Below are 15,977 nucleotides of genomic sequence, written 5' to 3' on the forward strand. Positions count from 1 at the left end.
ACATTGCTGCTATAAACATTCGAGTACACGTGCCCCTTTGGATCACTACATTTGTATCTTTAGGGTAAATACCCAATAGTGCAATTGCTGGGTCATAGGGCAGTTCTATTTTCAACATTTTGAGGAACCTCCATGCTGTTTTCCAGAGAGGTTGCACCAGCTTGCATTCCCACCAACAGTGTAGGAGGGTTCCCCTTTCTCCGCATCCTCTCCAGCATCCATAAGTGACTCTTAATCTCACAAAACAAACTGAGGGTTGCTGGGGGGAGGGGGTTTGAGAGAAGGGGGTGGGATTATGGACATTGGGGAGGGTATGTGCTTTGGTGAGTGCTGTGAAGTGTGTAAACCTGGTGATTCACAGACCTGTACCCCTGGGGATAAAAATATGTGTTTATAAAAAATAAAAAATTATCAAAAAAACAAAAAAACAAATAGAAAGTAGAATCAGTTATATAAATACAGCAAACAAACTGATGGTTGCTAGAGTGGAGGTAAATGAGAAGTTGGGAAAAATGGATGAAAGGGAGACAGAGTACCCAGTTATAGAATGAGTAAGTCACAGGAATAAAAGACACAGTGTAAGGAATACAGTCAATGCTATTGTAATAGCAACTTAACAAGAGAGGTAGTAGCTACCCTTGTGATGAACATTACATAAATGTATAAACTTGTCAAATCATTAAGTTATACACCTATAATTAATATGCCAGTGTATGTAAAATATACTCAAATTTAATAATAGCAATAAAATAAAACAAAAAGAAATTCACCACATGGGCAATGAATTGAATTAGATAGAGGACTTTCCTAATAATAAAACTCTTTTCCCTCACCTCTATACCCACAACCTATGTGACTATCCTGCATGAATATTGCAAATTATGAGCATTAGTTGATCTCTAGGGCTAATATCAATAAGATCTGGTTTATTTTTTTCATACACGAGTTTGATAATAATAAAAATATATCACCATCAGTACTATAGTTTGAATTATTCTATAAGTTACAATTAAATACTTTTATAGTTACGATTGTAACACCTGAAAACAAAGGAGCTGGCTGGAACCTTTTCCCTACTCCACCTCACAGCGTAAACACAGAGCTACCAGAGGCAAGCTCAGCTTGGACACTGGCTGCCTAACTTGCAAGTGCCAAACCTATGCACTCTGGTGGGACTATCCTTGTTCAAGCTTGCCTCAGTCTCAGTATGGCAGGCACCTCTCCCATAAGACCAGCACAAAGCTCTGTCCACACCCTGTTTCTGAACCAAAGAGTTCTGCAGGACCTCAGTTCTGGTGGAGTTAATGTTAGGTCTCATTTAACAAGCAGATTAGAGCATACCTAGTTAATACATGCCACATTCAGGTGAGGGACCAAACACTGCCCACAACAGGCAAGGATAGCCTCTGCAGATGACTGGTCTAAAGGATAGAGCAGCCAAACCACAACAATAGAGTGTATACAGCATATACCAGAGACATTCCCTAAAGCACTAGGTCCTGCCCTATATGACCTCTTCTTCATAACCCCATTACTTTCAGGAGCTGGAGACAGAATTGGCTTTTATAACACAGAGAAGAAGGAAGAGACTTAGATGAAATGGTAAAGCAGAGGAATTTATCCCAAATGGAAGAAGATAAGCCCACGGTCAGAGAGCTAAGCAAACAGATATAAGTAACATGTCTGATGGAAGATTTAAACCACAATCATGAGGATTGAAGAAAGAATAGAAGACATCAGTCAGACTCTTACCACAGAGAAAAAAATGCTAAAACAAAATCAACAAAGATGAAGAATGTAATAAACTAGATTAGAAATAAGCTTGATGCAACAGAGATCAAACTGGAAAAATCAGAGAAAGGATTTTGTAACCAAGAAGATAAACTAATGGACAATGGTGAAGTTGAACAAAAGAGATAAAGAAGAATAGCAACATGAGAATAGACTTAGGGAACTTGGTGACTCCATCAAATGTGATATAGGAGTCCCAAAGGAAAAAGAGAAGGAGAACACCTGGGTGGCTCAGTCAGTTAAGCATCTGCTTTCAGCTCAGATCATGATCCCAGGGTCCTGGGATTGAGCCCCATGTCAGGCTCTCTGCTCAGTCGGGAGTTTGCTTCTCCCTCTTCTCCCTGCTTGTTATGCTTGTTCTGCCTCTCTCTATCTCAAATAAACAAAGTCTTAAAAAAAAAAAAAAAGATAAACAGAGGGAAAGGGGAGCAGGAAAATTTTAACAAGGAATGATAGCAGAAAACATCTCTAATCTGGAGAAGGAAATAGGCATCCAAGATCCAGGAAGTACAGACAACTCCCATCAAAATCAACAAAAGCAGGGTAACAGCAAGACATATTATATTACATTTGCAAAATATTGTGATAAGGAAAATATATTAAGAGCAGCAAGATAAAAGAAATTATTAACTTAAAAGGGAAAACTATAAAGCTAACTGGAGATTTCTTAATAGAAATTTGGCAAACCAGAAGGGAAAGGCATGATGCATTCAATGTGCTGAATAGGGAAAAAATCTTCAGGCAAAAATGTTCTATCCACCAAGACTATCATTCAGAATGAAAGAGAGATAAAGTTTCCCAGACAAATACATACATAACCACTAAAACACCACTGTGGGAAATATTAGAGGTGACTCTTTGAGTGCAGAGGAGAGATCAAAAGTAACAAAGACAAGAAAGAATCAGAGAAAATCTCCAGAAACAACAACAAAACAATTAATGAAATAGCACTAAATAGATATATATCAATAATTAATTTTAATGTAAATAGACAAACTAATCAAAAGACATAGGGTGTCAGGAGGGATTAAAAAAAAAAGACCCATCTACATGCTGTCTGAAGAGACACACTTTAGACCTAAAGACACATGCAGATTGAAAGTGAAGCAGTGGAGGGCGCCTGGGTGGCTCAGTGGTTTAAGCCGCTGCCGTTGGCTCAGGTCATGATTTCAGGGTCCTGGGATCCAGTCCCGCATCAGGCTCTCTGCTCAGCGGGGAGCCTGCTTCCTCTTCTCTCTCTGCCTGCCTCTCTGCCTACTTGTGATCTCTCTCTGTCAAATAAATAAAATCTTTAAAAAAAAAATAAAGAAAGTGAAGCAGTGGACAAATATTTATCATGCAAATAGATGTCAAAGAAAGTCTGACTCACAATACTTATATGTCAGATAGACTTTTTTTTTTTTTTTAACTTTTTTTCGAGGTAGACCTTTTTGCTCTTGTATTGTTGTTATCCTGTTTTGGTGTCAAGGTAGTATCACCTTATGGAATGATTTTGATTGTGTTCCCTCTTTATATTATTTGTAAGATTTTGTTAAAGACTGTCATTAATTATTTTTTAAAGTGTTTGGTAGAATTTATCAGTGAAAGCTATGGTCTTTGGCTTTTCTGTGCTGAAAGATTTTGATTCCTAATTTAACTTTCATTCTTTTTATTGGTCAAAGAAAATTTCCTACCTCTTGGATTCAAGAATGATGATTCATTCTTGGTTACTTACATGTTTTTAGGAATTATCTGTTTATTTTTTTTTCTAAATTCAAATTTGTTAGCATATAGTTTATAATAATATGTTATCACACTATATTTCTTTTATCTGTTGTATTGTTTATTCTCCCATTTCTCATTTATGCTTTTGAGACTTCTATTTTTTCTTGGTTAATGCAGTTAAAGCAGTGCCAGTTGTGTGTATGTGTGTGTGTGTGTGTGTGTGGTGTGCATTTTAAAACTGGTCATTATTTTCAATGTTACATTATTGTTCATTCTGGTCTCTATTTATTTCTCATTTTTATTTGTTATTTCTTTCCTTTATTAAATTTCAATTAAGTTTCTTTCTTTCATTCTTTCTTTTTTTTTCCCTAGTGTCTTGTGATGTAAGGTTGTTTATTTGAACTTCTTTTCTTAATGCAAGCATATATAACAGAAATTTAACTCTGCCATCTGCTACATCCCATAGGTTTTAGAATATTGTGTTTTCTTTCTCTTTTGTTTTCAGACATATTTTGATTTGCTGTTTGATTTCTTATTTGGTCCATTGTTTATGCATTAGTGTGTTGTTTAATATTGACATTAAATATTTACTATTTACATTGTGGAAAAAATAGAAAGTCTTTTATTAAAACTTCATGAATCCTCTACATTCAAGGGAAAAGAAGATAATTTCTTAATAAATTTTTGAAGCACTCATACATACTTGGAATATTCATTTTACTTAGGTAATTTTGGCATTTTATATCTTATGCAGAAAAATGACCATTTTACTGACTTTGAAGTTTATCTTGGCAAACTATTATATAGTACTTCTAAAATTATTTGTGCACACTTTATTCTAAATTTTATTTCAACATTTTAAAGCTCATCCTCTAGATGCAGAGATGCAGGCAAAATTTTATAATGTAACTAAAATTACTCTTCTATTGACTAGGAGATCCAGACCCTTACCAAAGTTGATCTGATTCTCTTTATTTATTTCACACTGTGTGACTAAAATGTAACCTATAAGCATAAATGTCACAATAGATTTTATTGTTTCCTTTCTTAATTGTATATTCACTTAGTCATATTAGTGGTAATTTAGGAGGACAAATTGTCTCAATGCCTATGTTCACACTATCACATTTACTTAGAAGTTGTCTCAGTAATTTTTAAATGGGTTATTTCTTTTTTTTACTTCAAAAGAAAGACCCAATCACTCCAAATATCAATTCTATAGCTAGTTATGAGATTGAGTTAATTCCTTATTCTCTCTGAATTCATTTACAAACAATTATCAGAAAATGAACATCCCTATCCTGACTCTGAAGTAATCAGTTATGTAGAGATTTATTAGTAAATTTGTTCATATTTAAAATTTGTCCTTGAAATGTAACATGAAAAAGTTCTGCTCCCGGAAAACAAGACCTAAGCTCTCCTTTTAGAATATATATATACCTTTTTAGAATATACACACATATATATGCATATATATGAATTATATATATATATATAGAATTACTTTATATATGCTTTATATGTTGTGTGTGGTATATATATACTTTATATATTATGTGTTCTTTTTTTTTAAGATTTTATTTATTTATCAGAGAGAGAGAGAGGGAGAGAGCGAGCACAGGCAGACAGAATGGCAGGCAGAGGCAGAGGGAGAAGCAGGCTCCCTGCTGAGCAAGGAGCCCGATGTGGGACTCAATTCCAGGACGCTGGGATCATGACCTGAGCCGAAGGCAGCTGCTTAACCAACTGAGCCACCCAGGCGTCCCTTATGTGTTCTCTTCTAAAAAGATTGAACAAGTATCCATCAAAGTGTCAGCATTTCTAAATATGTTGTTGTTGCCCTTTCTACCTTAGTAAAGTATCTTATATTTTCTGAATCTTACTTTTTAAAATGTCATTAAGCTTCATGGATAGTTTAATTTAAATTATCTAATGCTACACTGCACAGAGAAGCCTATAACTTATGTGAAAGAGTAAATGTAAAAAAGTTACTAAAATCACTAAATATTTTAAAAGGTGAAAATTATTAATGCTATTTACCTAGATATTAGTGATGTTCAAGTAGTGGTATTCACAATGATGTTTGGAAGATAGTAGCAAAGAGATAAAATCACTTTTGCTTTACATTGTCTAGTGAATGCACAAAAATTCTCATAATCAAGAATTTTCAATAACTAAGAGCAAATAGAATTATTTTTTTAAATCCTCAGACAGAATTTAAGTTTATCAAATTGAGTCATTTTGCAATCTCATTTTTTAAATTTCTTTAATTTTTTAAAAATCCTTAATTTTTAAAATGTCCTGTTATCATAGAGAGCTAATAAAAAAAGTTAAAGTCACTTCAGGTGGTTTTGAAATTTAATTGAATAAGATAATTTGAACCTTATAAAACTCTCCTTCTAAAACACAAATCCAGGGTGCCTGAGTGGCTCAGTGGGTTAAAACCTCTGCCTTTGGCTCAGGTCATGATTCAAAGGTCCTGGGATCAAGCCCCGCATTGGCCTCTCTGCTTGGGGGCAAGTCAGCTTCCCCCTCCCTCTCTCTCTGCCTGCCTGTCAGCCTACTTGTGATCTCTGTCTGTGAAATAAATAAGTAAAATCTTTAAAAATAAAAACAAAACAAAACAAAAAACCAACAAATCCAAAAAGATATACGCACCCAAGATTCATTGTAGCGTTATTTACAATAGCTAAAATATGAAAGCAACATAAGTGTTCCTTGATAAATGAATGAATAAAGATGTGGTGTATAGACAGAATGGAATGTTACTTGGCCATAATAAAGAATGGAATATTGCTATTTATAATAATATATAGATGGACATATGCTAAGTGAAATGAGTCAAACAGAGTAAGACAAACACCATAGGATTTCACTTATATGGGAATTTGTTTTTCTTATTAAAAACTATAATTTTATATTTCATACCGATACAATAAAAGAATATTTATGACTATATTGTTCATACACTTTATCAACCAGTTAAACATTTCTTGAAGACGAGACTCTTACTACTTTTATTTCTCTACAACAATTAACACTGTTCAGGATAGTCTGCATATACTTAATAAATATTTATTATGTTCCAGTCTATCTTTACCAAAATACATGTCTTATCATTACTAGAATATTTTAACATTTAATTTGATTAAAACAACACTTTAGAGACATGTAGATCACTTTACCAGTTTTCGTGTACAAATAATCTACAGATCCTTTTGTGGAGTTGTGGAGGTTACTGAGCCAGCATAAGATAGTATAGGTCTCAGATGACATTAAATGAGAATTTGCAGGAAGATCATAACAGCACTTTCTAACTTAAATTTAAAAAATCAATGGCTTCAACAAAACCCCTTTTACCCACTGAACCACACATACAAATGAACACACTTTCATTTTACACACAATTAAAGGCTATGCATAAGAGTAAAATTCTCAGTTAAGTCAACTTATAAAATAAATAAATTTTGAAAATTGTCATGTCCCAAGCACTATAATTATATCTGATGATACAAAAATTAACAAAAACAATCCCTTCCTTCACAAAAGCATCTATCATGGAAGACATATACTTAAATAAGAAATCATGATAATGTGGGCTAAAGTTAACAAGTGGTAAAGTAGGGTGCAATCAACCAGATAGGAGAGGTGTCTAATGTTTAATGAACACACAAGAAAAACAATATGCCAAACTTCTGATTTCTTATTTAAAGCATACTTACTTGTTACTTAAACTCATCATTATGTATATTTTCCCACAAAAATAATATTTATGAATTTGACATATAGATACCTATGTATATAACTTCTTTTACATCGTAATAATAATGACAAAAATAACAATATTCAAACATATAGCACTTATTCTGTGCCACATATTATTCCAAATGTTTTACAAATATTGACTATCATAATCTCCACAACAAATCATGATATAAATATTAACATTGGAATCATTTACATATTAGAAAACTGGAGAGCAGAGAAGTTAAATTACTTGCTCAAATATAAACAAAATAGTAACTGGTTAAGATAGATTTCAACCCAAAGTTTCTAAATCCTGTAACTTTGAACACAGTAATATTAATTCTCAAATCACATAAAATAGATTATATTGACATTGAGAGCTTGGAAAGTAGGAATTGCCTTTTCTCACCACTACCTAAACACTCCATCTTGTATTAATTACCTTTCATCTTTGTTAGTTTCCCCTACTCAAATATCTTCTCTGAATTTCTGCATGCAAAATTCCTAGTAAAGACTCAGATCAAATCATGTTTCTTTTGTAAAACCTAAACTAAGACAACCCTCCATCTCCTGGATTATAAAATGTGTAATACTTGTAAATGCTGACACATAATCTCCAATTGTAATAATTTTTTATATGTGTGTACATATATAATTGATAAATTTCTTTAAAAACAATTTTCATTTTATTTCTTTTTTTCTCATAATGTAATATTCCCAAAATAGTTATAATATTGATAATGAATAGTTTGAATGAAAAAGTTCAATGGTATTCTACAGATTCTGTAAGGAAAACTGTTAAGAATACATATGGACACATACTTATCTGGGAACCAATCACCTATAAGATATTTGGGTATGTTGGATTATAGAAATGAAGTTTGTGTGTGGCTTTACTTATATTTGTCACATGCACATATGTGTGTATGAATATATAAGAAAAATCATATGCTAAACCTCTATTTCTTATTTATTCTTTTTTTAAAGATTTTATTTATTCATTTGAGAGAGAGAGAGAGTGAAAACAAGAGAGCAGAAGCAGAAGGAGCAGGAGAGGGAGAGGGAGAGCCAGGGTGCCACTGAGCAGGATGCCCAATTCAGGACTTGATCCCAGGACTCTGGGATCATGACCAGAGCAGAAGGCAGACACAACTAACTGAATCACCCAGGTGCCCCTTATTTAAATTATTCTTGTTACCAGAGTTATAACCTGGTACTATTTGATGGTAATGAACAATAAAGTTCAAGTATAGATTATTTATCAGTACTTAACAAGTGAAATGAGCCAATCCAAAGATATCACTAATGTCCTCAGTTTAGGAGGTTTTTATTATAGCATCTCACCAAACTCAAAAGGTTATTTTAATTTAAATGCTAAATGAAAAGGTTTTACAATGTTAAGAAACACAACAAGAAATAGAAAATGAGGGTGAAATTGCATCATAAATTGTAAAGCTCTACTTGAATTTAGAACACTATCATTATATTCAGATATCTTAGAAGATGTGTGTTTGGACAAAAACAAAATAAGACTTTTTTTTTTTAATCATGTTCTATACTCTAACAATTTTTATTTGATTTTTCATATTTATTGCTTGATCCAGTAATTTTCATATTGTTGTGATTACCTGAATCCTTAATTTTTCTAGAACAGTTGCACACAATAATTTTGGCATTTTAGTAGTACTTAACATGAAAAAAAATTTGAAATGAAACCCACATAATCTCCCTTCATCTAATTATTTTTATTCTCCTCAAAATGTGACATTAAAAAATTCATTTTTATATTCTCCCTTGCATCTCTTCCTGGCTAATGCTATGAGGAAAGGACATTAAATATATTCCCATATTCAGTAAGATAAAAATTGAATTTTAAGATGTAGAATTATATGAAGTTCTGACTTATAAACATGACTTGGGACTTTTTATTTCTCAGTTCTTGATGTGAACTGAATTAAAAATTACAATAGTTTAAAAATGTATAGTTTTCCTTTCTGTATAATTAACATTGTAAAAATTCAGAATAAAGCTATTCAAGACACTATTAGCATATTAAAACAAGATTCAGGTATACAAAGTACAAGTCTGAATTTTTGCATTAACATTGGTATGGTGGATTGGCTGGAATAAGAAATATTAATTATTTCTTTGATTTAGTTTAATTTTTTAAAAATTTTTATTTATTTTTTAAATTTCTTTTCAGTGTTCTAGCATTCATTGTTTATGTACCACACCCAGTGCTCCATGCAATACGTGCCCTCCATAATACCCAACACCAGGCTCATGAACCTCACACCCCCCTCCCCTCCAAAAGCCTCAAATTGTTTCTCAGAGTCCACAGCCCCTCATGGCTTGTCTCTCCCTCGAATTTCACCCAGCTCACTTCTCTTCTCCATCTCCCCATGCCATCTGTGTTATTCCTTATGCTCTACTTATGCTTATTTAGCAAAACCATATAATAACTGACTCTCTCTGTTCACTCAGCATAATCTCCTCCAGTCCCATCCATGTTGATACAAAAGTTGGGTATTCATCCTTTCTGATGGAGGCATAATACTCTATTTTACATATGGACCATATCTTCTTTATCCATTCATCCATTGAAGGGCATCTTTGTTCTTTCCACAGTTTGGTGACTATGGTCATTGCTGCTACGAACATTGGGGTACAGATGGCCCTTCTTTTCACTACATCAGTTTCTTTGGGGTAAATACCCAGTAGTGCAATTGCAGGGTCATAGGCAAGCTCTATTTTTAATTTCTAAAGGAATCTCCACACTGTTTTTCAAAGTGACTGCACCAACTGGCATTCCCATCAACAGTGTAGGAGGGTTTCCCTTTCTTCACATCCTCTCCAACACATGTTGTTTACTGTCTTGTTAATTTTGTCCATTCTAACTGGTGTAAGGTTGTATATCAATGTGGTTTTGATTTGAATCTCTCTGATGGCTAATGATGCTGAACATTTTTCCATATGTCTGTTAACCATTTGTATGTATTCTTTGGAGAAGTTTCTATTCATGTGTTCTGACCATTTTTTGACATGATTATCTGTTTAGCATGTGCTGAGTTTGAGGAGTTCTTTGTAGATCTTGGATATCAGCCCTTTGTCTGTAGTGTCATTTGTGAATATTTTCTCCCATTCTGTAGGTTGCCTCTTTGTTTTGTTGACTATTTCATTGGCTGTGCAGAAGCTTTTCATTTGATGAAGTCCCAAAAGTTCATTTTCACTTTTGTTTCCTTTTCCTTTGGAGACATATCTTGAAAGGAGTTTCTGCGGCCAATGTCAAAGAGTTTACTGCCTATGTTCTCCTCTAGGGTTCTGATGGATCCCTGCCTCATGTTGAGGTCCTTTATCCATTTTTAGTTTATCTTTGTGTATTGTGCAAGAGAATGGTCTAGTGCACATAGCTGAATAATTTTCCCAGCACCATTAATTGAAGAGACTTTTTCCACTGTATATTTTTTCCTACTTTGTCAGTGATTAGTTGACCATAAAGTTGTGGGTCCAGATGTGGGCTCTCTACTCTGCTCCACTGGTCTATGTGTCTGTTCTTGTGCGAGTACCATGCTGTCTTGGTGATCACAGCTTTGTTGTAAAGCTTAAAATCAGGCAATGTGATGCCCCCCCCCCCAGTTTTGTTTTTCTTTTCAACATTTTCTTAGCAATTTGGGGTCTCTTCTGGATCCATACAAATTTTAGGACTCCAGTTCTTTGAAAAATACCAGTGGAATTTTGATTGGGATGGCATTGAAAGTATAGATTGCTCTAGGCAGCATATACATTTTATCAATGCTTGTTCTTCTGATCCATGAGCATGGAATGGTCTTCCATCTTTTTGTGTCTTCTTCAATTTCTTTCATGAGTGTTCTGTAGTTCCTCGAGTATAGATTCTTTACCTCTTTGGTTAGGTTTATTCCCAGGAAACTAATGGTTCTTGGTGCTATAGTAAGTCTAATCAATTATCTAATTTCCCTTTCTATATTTTCATTGTGAGTGTATAAGAAAGTAACTGATTTCTGTACATTGATTTCATATCCTGCCATATTACTGAATTGCATGAGTTCAAGTAGCTTGGGGGTGGAGTAATTTGGCTTTTCCATAGAAAATATCATGTCATCTGTGAAGAGAGAAAGTTTGACTTCTTCATTGTCAAATTGAATACCTTTTATTTCTCTTTGTTGTGTGATTGCTGTTGCTAGGACTTCTAATACTATGTTGAATAAGAGTGGTGAGATTGGACATCTTGTCATGTTCCTTATCTCAGATGGAAGGCTATCAGCTTTCCCCCATTGAGGATGATATTCACTGTGTATTTTTAATTGATAGATTTTATGAAGGTGAGGAAGAAATGTTCCCTCTATCCCATACTTGGAAGTGTTTTAATCATGAACAGATGCTGTATCTTGTCAAATGCTTTTTCTGCATCAATTGAGAGTACCAGGTGGTTCTTCTCTCTTCTCTTATTGATTTGTTCTATCAAATTGTTTGACTTGCAAATGTGGAACCACCCTTGCATCCCATGGACAAATTCCACCTGGTCATGGTGGATAACTTTTTAAAATATTGTTGGATCCTATTAGCTAGTATCTTGTTGAGAATCTTGGCATCCATATTCATCAGGGATATTGGTCTGAAATTCTCCTTTTTGGTGGGGTCTTTGCATGATTTGGGGATCAGGGTAATGCTGGATTCATAGGAAGAGTGTGGAAGTTTTCCTTCTGCTTCAATTTTTTTAATCAGCTTCAGAAGAATAGGGATTATTTCTTCTTTGAAAGTTTTCTAGCATTCCCCAGGGAATCTGTCAAGTCCTGGGCTCTTTTTTTTGGGAAGTTTTTGATCACTGCCTCAATCTCATTAATAGATATTGGTTTATTCAGTTTGTTAATTTCTTTCTGATTCAGTTTTGGAAGTTTATAGGTTGCTAGGAATGCATCCATTTCTTTAGGTTGCTTAACTTATTGGCATATAACTGTTGATAATAATTTTTGATGATTGTTTCTATTTCTATAGTATTAGGCATGATGTCTCCCTTTTCATTTATAATTTTATTATCTTGGGTCTTCTATATTTTCTTTTGGATTAGTTTGGCCAATGGCCTATTGATCTTATTGATTTTTTTAATAAACTAACTTCTAGTTTTGTTGATGTGTTCTAATGTATCTCTAGTTTCTGTCTCATTGATCTGCCTCTAATGTTGATTATTTACTTTCTTGTGTGTGGGGTTAGTTTAATTTGTTGTTGATTCTCCACTTCTTTAAGGTGTGAAGAGAACTGCTGTATTCTGAATTTTCTTTTTTTTCTTTGTGTTGTTGTTGTTGAGAAAGTCTTGAATAGCTATGTATTTCCCCTTAGGACTGCCTTTGCAGTATCCCATAGGTTTTGGACTTAAGTGTCTTCATTCTCATTGGTTTCCATAAATTGTTTAAGTTCTTCTTTAATTTTCTTGTTGATCCATTCTTAAGCAAGGTGGTCTTTAGCTTCCAGGTGTTTGAATTCCTTCTGAACTTTTTCTTGTGGTTGAGTTCCAGTTTTAAAGCTCTGTGGTCTGAGAATATGCAGGGAATAATCTCAATCATTTGGTATACTGAATACTGATTGAACACTGATTTGTGATGCAGTCAATAAATAATCTCAATCATTTGGTATCAGTTGAGTACTGATTTGTGATGCAGTCTATGCAAATAGACCACAGTCTGTGGTCTATTCTGGAGAAAGTTTCCATGTGCTCTTGAGAAGAATGAGTATTCTGTTATTTTAGGGTGGAGTGTTCTGTATATATCTATGAGGTCCATCTGATCTTATGTGTCATTCAGTGCTCTTGTTTCTTTATTGAATTACTGCTTGGATGATCTGTCTTTTACTGAGAGTGGCATGTTAAAATTCCCTACTATTAATGAATTCATATCACTCTTTATCTTCATTAACAGTTGTCTCATGTAGTTGGCTGCCCATATTAAGGTCATAAATATTTACAATCATTAGATCTTATTGGTGGATAGACCCTTCAAGAATGATGTAGTATCCTTCTCTACCTCTGAGTACAGTCTCTAGTTTAAAGTCTAATTTATCTGATATGAGAATAGCTACTCCAGCCTTCTTTGGAGGTCCATTTTCATGAAAGATGCTTCTCCATCCCCTCACTTTCAGTCTGGATGTATCCTTAGGTTCAAAATGGGTCTCTTGTAGACAACATATGCATGCATTTTGTCATTTTATCCTATCTGCAACCCTGTGCCATTTTATGGGAGTGGTTAGGCCATTCACATTGATAATGATTATTGAGAAATACGTTTTCATTGAGATTTTGTTACCTGTGTAGTCCTTGTTTCTACAGATTGTCTCCATAAATTTCTGTTCAATGACACTCTTGGGTTCTTTGTTCTTTTATAGAACCCCCCTTTAATATTTTTTGTCATGCTGGCTCTGTGGTCATATATTCTTTTAAACCTTGATGGTCTTGGAAGCTCTTTATCTCTCCATTCATTCTGATGTTAGTCTTGCTGGATGAAGTATTCTTGGCTACATGTTCTTTTCATTGGGTACCCTGAAACATCTTGCCAGCCTTTTCTGGCTCGCCAGGTTTCTGTGGACATGTCTGATGTTATTCTTTTTTTTTTTCTTTTTTTTAAAGATTTTATTTATTTATTTGATAGACAGAGATCACAAGTAGGCAGAGAGGCAAGCAGAGAGAGAGTAAGGGAAGCAGGCTTACCATGAAGCAGAGAGCCCAATGTGGGGCTCGATCTAAGGACCCTGGGATCATGACCTGAGCCGAAGGCAGAGGCTTTAACCCACTGAGCCACCCAGGTGCCCCAGGTCTGATGTTATTCTGATAGGCCTTCCTTGGTAATGTATGGAATCTCTTCCCCCTAGCTACTTTCAAGAGTTTCTGTCTAAAATTATGATTCATCAGTTTCACAATCAGTTGTCTTGAGGTCTCTCTAGATTCTATGATCTTGCGGGAGACCTTTCTGTCTCTTGGACATGAAAGCTGGTTCTATTCCCCAGATTGGGAAAATTTTCATGGAGAATTTGTTCAACTATACCCTCTAGTCTTCTTTCTTTCTCCTCCTGCTCAGGGCTTCCAATAATTCTGATGTTGGAATGTTTCATGGCGTCATTTATTTCCCTAATTCTGTGTTCATGGCTTCTAAGCTGTTTTTTCCTGGCCTCCTTGTGATCCTTTTTCTCTATCAGTTTGTCCTCTAGATCACTAATTCTATCATCTTCTAGAGTTACCCTAGCTGTTAGAGAATTTATATTAGATTGGAGATCATTGATAGCATTGTTAACATCTTCCCTGGTGGCTTTCACTTCTGCCATAATCGATTCCATTTTGTCATCAATGGTTTTCTCCAACCTAGCCATTGCCTGGATAACTATTAGTGTGAATTCCCTTTCTGACATACTGTTTATGTCCATATCCAATAGATCTGAGGAAGACACTATCGCCATCCAGGAGCAATAAAAACGACCCTCCATCTGGTTGGGTTTCAAAAAAGCCCTTTATTTCATATGGCCATCGCTTATATAGGGGAGCTAAGCCAATCAGCATAGACAGCAATATGCATCCACCAATCTTAATCTTGTTACCAAGTACCCACAGCATAGCAATAGTTCAACAGCCAATAGGTAGTACTCTCTGTTTACGATCAGTCACTCTAGACACACCTTCTGCCAAATTGCCAGGCCTCATTTTGCAAAGCTCTGAGGTTGATGGATCTCCGGGCCCCTGGAGCATCCGCCCTCGACAGTTCCCCCTTTTTGTTTTATGGTAGAAGGAAAGACTCAGCAGGGGTCGTGCCTGTCTTAGGTTGTCGCAAGGCCAAGAATATCCTTACCTGTCATTGGATCATGATGCTTATAGGATCATGTCCTGTCTTAGGTTGGCATATTCCGCCTACGAACTTACCCATCTTTGACTACCAATCCAGCATACTGAGCCAGACCTGAGGCGACTGTCCGGACTCGATGGATAACAGAGCTTGTTTGATGGCAATGGTCTCTCTTTTACGAATCCTCATCATGGGGCAAATGCACTCTAAGCAACACACCTCAGCGAATATCAGCAATCCACCCATGGATATGAACCCAAACCATTGCTTCCCCCATCCTCCAACATTTTTCATAAAGGCAACAAATTGAGATACTGAAGCTACTTCTACCTTACTGGCATTAACATTAACAATATTAGCACGAAGCTGTATTGTCAGATTCATGAATCTGGCACTCCAGTTGCCTGTAAGCATCTTGGATAGTTCCCTGGAATAATTAGCTGCTCCAGTGAGGTTATCATACGCAACTGGAGTAATGCAGAGTCCAGTATCTGAGCGAAGGCATCCTACAGTCAGTAGTTGTATTACAATGTCCATTTGTTTTTGTAGCAAGTCAATCCGCTGATTAGCAAAAAGAATACCCGCAGCGAGATGATCATTAATTTCACTCTGGGTTTGTAGAGCTTCTGCGGTATTCGTAGACAGTTGATTAATCTCCTTGGCTGTAGGAATAACAATGGCAAGTGCAGTAGCAACGGCAGCGGCAGCAGCAGCGGAGGCGGCAACAGCTGTCACCACGGCAGCGGTGATACCAAAGTCTCTTATGTCTCAGCAAAACTGGAAGGTCTCCCTCTGGGACAGAGACGGGCATAGGCAAAAACACTGGAATACGCATTATCATAGTAAATGAAAAGCCTGTAGCATTCCAACATTGTGTAAGGAAGCAAGTGTTCAACG

The sequence above is a fragment of the Mustela nigripes genome, chromosome 1 (genome assembly GCF_022355385.1).
Source record: "Mustela nigripes isolate SB6536 chromosome 1, MUSNIG.SB6536, whole genome shotgun sequence".
NCBI lineage: Eukaryota > Metazoa > Chordata > Mammalia > Carnivora > Mustelidae > Mustela > Mustela nigripes.